This window comes from Gavialis gangeticus, unplaced genomic scaffold (genome assembly GCF_001723915.1).
Source record: "Gavialis gangeticus isolate Ggan-Ray unplaced genomic scaffold, GavGan_comp1, whole genome shotgun sequence".
Taxonomy (NCBI): Eukaryota; Metazoa; Chordata; order Crocodylia; family Gavialidae; genus Gavialis; species Gavialis gangeticus.
The window spans coordinates 215280903-215288276 of NW_017729032.1; the positions used below are offsets into that span (position 1 = coordinate 215280903).

General features: G+C 39.5%; 1 long non-coding RNA gene across 1 annotated transcript in view; it reads left to right on the forward strand.

The window, feature by feature from the left end:
• Positions 1–2772: 2772 nt before the first annotated feature.
• Positions 2773–7374, forward strand: part of LOC109303003 — a 97210-nt gene continuing 92608 nt past the window's right edge. Inside the window, exons 1-2 of the long non-coding RNA XR_002098981.1 lie at positions 2773–2972; positions 3155–3271. This is a non-coding gene — a long non-coding RNA (uncharacterized LOC109303003). The remainder of the gene's footprint in view (positions 2973–3154; positions 3272–7374) is intronic.

Consider the following 7374-nt stretch of genomic DNA (forward strand, 5'->3'; position numbering starts at 1 on the left):
CCCCCCCCCCCCCCCCCCCAAAAAAAAAAAGAGAGCTATGACATGGGGGAACCTAGATTTAAATTCCTGCCTTGCCATTCTCTTACATATTTGTGAGTGTCCTAATCTCTCAGTTCATTGCTTGCCTGGTAAGGAGCTCTCTCAATCCCTCCTTGAGTAGGTGTTCTACTTTATGGGCGCACCTACAAGTGCAATTAATGCAAAGCAATAAACCCCAACACATATTGCACTGGTGTTTATTGCTGCCAGGTACCACATCTGCATGTGCACCTAGGTCAGAGCATCCCCAGCTGGTATGGAGGCCAGAGGGTCAGCCTGCCAGCCTGAGACAGCTTCAGCCTGGCTCAGCATGCTGCAGAAGGGCTGGCTGTGGCCCAAGGGTGCTTCAGTGTGGGGCTAGCTAGCAGACAGCCCCTGCACTGAAGCACCCCCATGACACAGCCAGCCCCATCAGCATCTACACATGCATTGCTGTGGAGTAAAAAACTCTGATGTGGGATAGTACTTGCATTTACAAATAGTAAATTACAGTGGAGTTAATTAGTATACTCCATCGTAATAGTACTGCACTTGTAGATGCTATGACATTTACTATGGAGCTAATTAGGCAACTCCACTGTAAATATCTCCTGTAGATGCACCCTATTTATGTAAATTAATGTTCAGCAGTGGAGGAGAGACTTGAGATTGAGTAGCCTACATCCAAGTGAATGACCTAACCAGTTGACTCAAGTCAATTTTTTTTCTCACATTTGATTTAGCTTTGATCAATTAGTATTTAATTATTTATATAAAGTGAAGAGGTCCAATTGGAGAGATTGCAAGTCACCAGGTTAAAGTTCCAGGTCAGATTCAGGGACAGCTAGGATTTGAGCCCCTCTCTCACACATTATGGGTGAAACCCATGCTGTTCATTATTCAGGGTTATAGATCAGACCTGAGCAGAAATTTCAACTTGGAACTTTCTGGACCAAAGTTTCACTGAAACTGGTACATCCCTGTGAAAAGTTTCGGTTTTGACAAATTGCTTTTTTTTCTGATAAACTCTTAAGAGGAAGCAAGCCAACAGCACCAAGTAAATATTATGGTAGCAGTATTAGAAACATGGGGGAGAAGTCAGTGTTAGCCAAATGAGAAAGACAAAAGTCCAGTAAGGAAAGGATTTTTTATTTTCAAATTTACAGCAAAAACTGAGATTTTAAAAAACCAGTATGGATTTGCTTTTATTAAAAGGAATGATTTTGGGATTCAGTCCCTGATTCATGTCCATTGACATTTGCACCTGTCTAGAGCCTCATGAAAGTAACTGATGTTTTGGCAGTTCTAGAGTCTAACTACATCAGTCTGATTGTTATAATGGGGGATTTTGGGGCATGGGACCAAAATTAATTACCATGAGATAAAGGAAAGAGAGCAAGGATTTATACTGTGCTAACCATTTCATAGTAACGGTCTATATGCTTTCTCAGTGGAAGGCGGGTAAACTACTACAGTCTGGCTTTCATTTCCCTCAGGGTAAGAGCGTACACATGGAAAATTATGAAGGAGTTGCATGACACACAGTGAGACCCTTCCCTCTTTCTTCCTTGGGGTACCTGGGCAAAAGAACTATTCCTTCCTATGTGTTTGTGCCATACCCAACCCAATGGAGCTCTGGCCCTGTTTTGGAGTCTAAGAACAACTGCAGTCAAATACACGGTTATCACTATGAATGAGTATTGCTTGTAACTACTATTCTTTTGATTGTATTAATCATGCAGAGGGTACAGGAAAATGGTCTTTTTGCTATACTAAATGCATTAGTATATTTCCTCTGTTTTTACTTGTTCTTTGGCAAATGTTTGATGTTTGGAGGAAAAAACAAACAAAACCCCCTATTATGGGCTGAGCTCCAACCTTGTGTACAGGTGTGAGGTATCCTATTGATTTGCAATGAAGTGCAAAAACGATAGCTGTCCAGTATTCAGAAGAGGGCAGAAAGGAGACAATAGCTGCCATAACAGTCACTGCTTTGTTCTATAATAAGTGGCTTTGTAGTTTTCCGACCAGAGCCAGAATAGCATGGGCTGGCCTGTTCTGCTAGAAAGCTTTATTGTTTCCTTTCATTTCCTGGAAGGAAAGAAATGTGAAGTATTGAGTTCTTAGCTCATTTGCTTCATGGTGATCTAAAAACGCTGAGGCAGGTTTCAGTAGAGGTAGAACCCCTTCTGAAGGCAATGGGAACTGTGCCTTGAGAGAGGACTACAGAATGTCACCCTGTAGAAATAAGTTACAACCTAAACACCCTTTGTTGAGAGCATATGTTAAGTAGTTTCCTTAGCTTTCCTTGTTAGAGGGTACAGCTATAAATTGTTTTCATCTTAATCATTGCGCTAGTGTTCCTAGCTAGTGGGCTTTCTTATAGCTGATTTCAAATGTTTTTAAATGGTGACTTTTATACATCCTGCTTTAGCATTAGCCTAATACTAGGGTTTGAATTACTACTGAATAAGCAGCAATGAAATCTCTATCAAAATAATCAGTAGTTCCAAAACCACAAACAACAAAACAAGCAGAGTTGTACTAAATCAGCAAGACCATTGGTAGGATGAAGGGGCTGTAAGTCATTTTTTACCTTCTGTCTGTCTCTCTCTCTCTCTCTCTCTCTCTCCAAACTCTACTGTTTCTTTGCTCAGTTTGAGGGAGGGCAGGTGGAGTGGGTAGGACATTGCTTAGAAAGTTTTTTTTTTTTCTTTTTAAAAAGTCGACATCACTGAAGTCATGTGACTGGTAAGGGCCAATTGAGACAGGTTGTGGAAAGGGGAACAGTTAAATTTGTAATTTTGGTTGTGTGAAACACTTCTTTGGGCCTCATAAACAACCACAGAACCACAAGCTGGGTACAGAGGCAGTCACACAAGAGCGGGTCCGGGATATTGGTCAGCAGACAGGGCAAATCGTTTTGACTGCAAACCACAGAGTTTCATAGAGTGGTAAGCATCATCAAACCACAACTGATCCGCTATTTTTTTTTTAAAACAATTTAAGAGTTTGCTTTAGAAAAAGAACCTTATAATCTGGCTTATGTTGCTTCAGAGGCACTAAGATAAAATAGAGAGTGATGGCTGGGAGGAGGGTTGTAACAGTGACCATTCTTAATTTTTCACTTCCCAAGGTGAAAGAAATTATATATTCCCCCACTTTAAAGAGAGAGTAAGTTTTAAAGAGGAAACTATGGCTTCAAACAGCATATTTGAGTCATTTCCTTCTTACCAACAGTGCTTCGTAAGAGGTAAGTGCTATTCAGCTTTTAAAATATAATTTGAACTGTCCCATGTTTAAGAAAATGTAACTTTGTTGCACATTTTGGGAGAATTTTACAGTGCATAGGTTTCTTCTCACTTCTCTTTTCTTTGAGGAATTTTCTCTGTGTTAGGTTACTGGATTACTAGCTCATATCTTGTCAGTTCTTTAGAGGTACTATAATAAAAACTCCTTTAAACCATTCAAAGAGTTATTGCATGCTTATGAATTTTCTCCATGCACATCCAAGTGTGGTCTTACAATTCATATGAATTATGCACAATACAACCACCGGAGCACAAACCTTTTTTTGGATCATTGTGGCAGCATCATTGCTTTTGAGCTAAAGCCATTAAAAATAGCAGCCAACAGCAGACTGTGTGTATTACAGGCTAAAGCATACTGAATGAAAAGCAAGCTCATGTGTATAGCCAGCAGAGCGTGATGCTGGCTCATTTCTGCTGCAGTCAGGGTGGCAAAAGGAAGAAGTATGCTCACTGAGAAGTAAGAAAAGTTCAGAAACTTGCTTAAAGTTAGTTGTAACTCACGTGACCCAGGAAAAGCTGTGGATAAGCTTAGTGCTGCTTTCCATGCCTTGTTGTTCCCTGATACTTGTAAATTATTGGCTGTAACCACACTTAGGGAAAAATAGCCGGTCCTCTAAGTGTAGAAGGAATTGAGCAGCAACATCCAGAAGTCTGTCTTGTTTAAACAGGGACAAAGAATTTTTGCAATCCTGCTCTGATATTCTCACAGCCCTCTGTGGAGAAGATGATTTAGTCATCAGTTATTCGTATTAGTAAGCAAGTGGGCTAGCATGAGAAACTTCTCTGTGTTCTTTCAACTTGCCCCCTAAATAGCCTGTGATACATCTGAACTCTTTCCCTGAAACATAGACCTGCTAATCATCCAAGCCATCTGTATAGGGACACGCATATTCAGTCTATAGTGAGTGCAAAACTGCACAGATCGCTCACCGACTTGGCTGCGGTGCTGAGAGAGTTGCATGTTATAACTCTTTATAGTTGCAGACTGGTTCCTGGCCTTGATCGTGTCAGTGTGAGTCATTAGTTATTCATATTAAGAAGCGCGTTGTGGAATGTGGATGGCTCGTCTCAGCTGCTGTGTCACAACAAGCTACATTACAAGCACCACACTGATTGGATCCTGTTTGATTTGAAAGCAGGGTAAATAAATACACGACAGGTGAATGTTAAAAGTTTTAAGTGGGATTTTACTGAATCAGAGGAGAGCTGACTGCTGCCCAGTTTGAGTCAGTTATCCTCACAAGCACCTCTTAGCCTGGGTGGCAGAGATCCTGAAGCTCTAGCAACAAGCTGCTGCTGCTTCCCTAGCTCCCTAGCATATCCCCTGGGCTGCTGGCAAGCAAGGGTAGCAATATTGGTAGACCAACAAGAGGATTTTCCTGCATTTGATTATCCCTGAAAAACAAAACAAAAAACCCATCATTTGTATATTTATTTGGCATTTTATCTGCAGAGCAGGAAGACTTACTGAGGAAATGATGTTCGTTTAGTGAGATAATAGAGTAAACTCTGTGGAGCTGTGTTTAAAGTAAGGGCTAGTGTACAGCAGCCTCTAATTGAGTTTCAGGGGGAATATGAACTGGGTTGAGGCACCGTATTTGAGTAGGCTCAGGGAGCTGATAAAAACACAATGACAACATTTTTCAGTTGGCTCAAATTGATGAGGTTGCATCAAAGCCAGTGAAATCATGATTGTTTACAGCAGCACAGAATTTAGCATTTGCTAAATTGTTAGCATGACAAGTGTGTGCCCATTGGTGGTGGTGGTGGTGGTGGTGATGATGAATTACTTATTTTGTCCCAGCACTTGAGATCCCCATGGAGAGACCAGTACCCTTTGTATTGGCCATCATTTAAACTCCTGAAGTCAGATTTTTAATCTCTAGAGTAAGTGGAATCAAAATCTGTTCTGTTGACTATATAATATAAAAAAAAAACTGCAGCAGGGGTGTGTTAGTTGAGGCAAAAAGCAAATGTCCAGCATTCCCAAAAATTATTTTTCTTCCCCCTCTACTTAAATGAACTAAAATTTCAAAATACTCAACCTAACAAAAGTAACATTTAGACTTTGAGGCAAGAAAAATAATCGTTCCCTTAGACAAATTGTTCTTGCCCATATTTCTCAATAGTGTTTACATAGACTGGTCATTAGAAATGTCCAAAGTGGTCTCGTTTTTTTCCCACCCCCCGCCAAAATTTATTGCACATTCTCTACCTCATAATTTCAGCTGAGAGAGAGAGAGAGAGAGAGGGAAAAAATAACAAGTTGTTTTCTGCCGTGGATTTTACTTTATCAGTCCATGCAGTTCTCTGAGAAGGAAATCCATAACTCTTTTTCAGAGTGATACTATTTGAAATTTGGGAAAAAGAGGGGAGTGGGGAAGCAAAACAATTGTTCTACCCACTGTGAACAGTGACAGACTTAGAAAGCCTGACATATTAATTGAATGTGGTACACCACAAAGGATATGGTCCTTTTTCTATCGCACCACACCAGGTCCTCCCTTATGCCACTAGGTAAAGAAATGAAGATTGTATTGAATCTGATGGCACATCGTGTATGCTAAATACACTAACATGTTTACCAACTCTGTTTCCAAAGATAGCTTTAAAGAAACTGGTGCTGTTTCAATATAAATTCGGGATTGGTGGCAAGAGTACAAGGGAAAAGCAATTCTAAATTACTGTTTGCTAGTTCCAGTTTAGCAAGCCATCCATTCCTCTATCAGATGCAGGATTATGTCACCAAAGCTCTAAGGTTGTACTTAATTTTTCATCTCTTCTTTCAGTATAATCCCCTACCATTTAAAAGGGCTTTAGTTCAACTACAAACATCCTATGCAGGTTCAAGGGTTTCAATCAGGTCACATCAGTGATATCTGTAGGTGGAGAAATCATGAAAACAGAATTATAATTGTGTATGCATAAAACAAGAACTAGAGCTTTACCAGATATTTCCTTGCATTCTTATAACTTTGTTTTTTAAAAGTACATTTAACTGTTCCTTAGTGCTGCCTATCAATTGAGTCTGTTTTTTGTAATTCTGGTTTTCACATCTTTTTTTGTAGTAGTTTGTAGGGAGATGTGTGCAGTGCCGTGTGGCTTTTTCACTTGGTAGAGTATCTTCCCTCATTTTTCCTTTGCTCTAAGGTCAGATGAGTGAATTTTTTTACTTTTTTTTTTTTTTTACAGAACCAGGTTGCTTTTGGTTTTGTCTTTGTTGGGTTTTTAACATAAGGCACTTTAAGTTGGTCTACAGATGGGATTTTTGTCTTTTTTTTGTAAATATAAACTTTAGTGATTAATTTCTTCCCCATTGAAAAATACCTGATATCTGCTGTCTTTATCATGTATTGTATATATTGCAGGAGTGCAATATTTGCCCAACTTGCTTCCCTTTTGTGTTCAGTACTGTCTGGAAATAGAGCACAAACAGTCTCTTGCTACAAAAAGCTTGTGGTGTAATCCTGCAAACACCTACCCCTGTGCTTATCTTCACTAATTGAAGTCAGTGGCTCGACTTGTCTCACAATTGTGGGTGCCAGGGACTCTCTAATCTGAAATGTTGTGTTATCCAAGTTTAGATTATGCACATTTCCTTCATATGAATCACTCAGTAGCTTCTCTGGTTTTAGAGTATGACATTTCCTTTTGTCTGAACATTTATTGCCAAAAAATTGTGGCTAAATACCAGTATAATAGGCACCCAACATAAAGGCATGTAATTTGAATGCCCTTCTTAAGATTTGCTCTGTGAAGATATAGGTTGTATGCTATATGTGGTATGAATTGATTTTAGCGGTGTCAGTAAACATACTTACTGATGGAAGTCAAGGTTACTATTCTAAATTATAAATATCAACCTCAGTAGCTGGTGTTTCCAGAATCAAATATTTACTGCTAATATATTTTTCTGTACAGTGTACTAATGTGCACTTTGTATGAATGTCCATGAAGCTCATTTCTGATACAAGACATCCAAGCCTGTAGTAAAAATTCTCTTTTAGGTTGCGACATGCAATGCAATTAATGCCCCCCTTTCCCC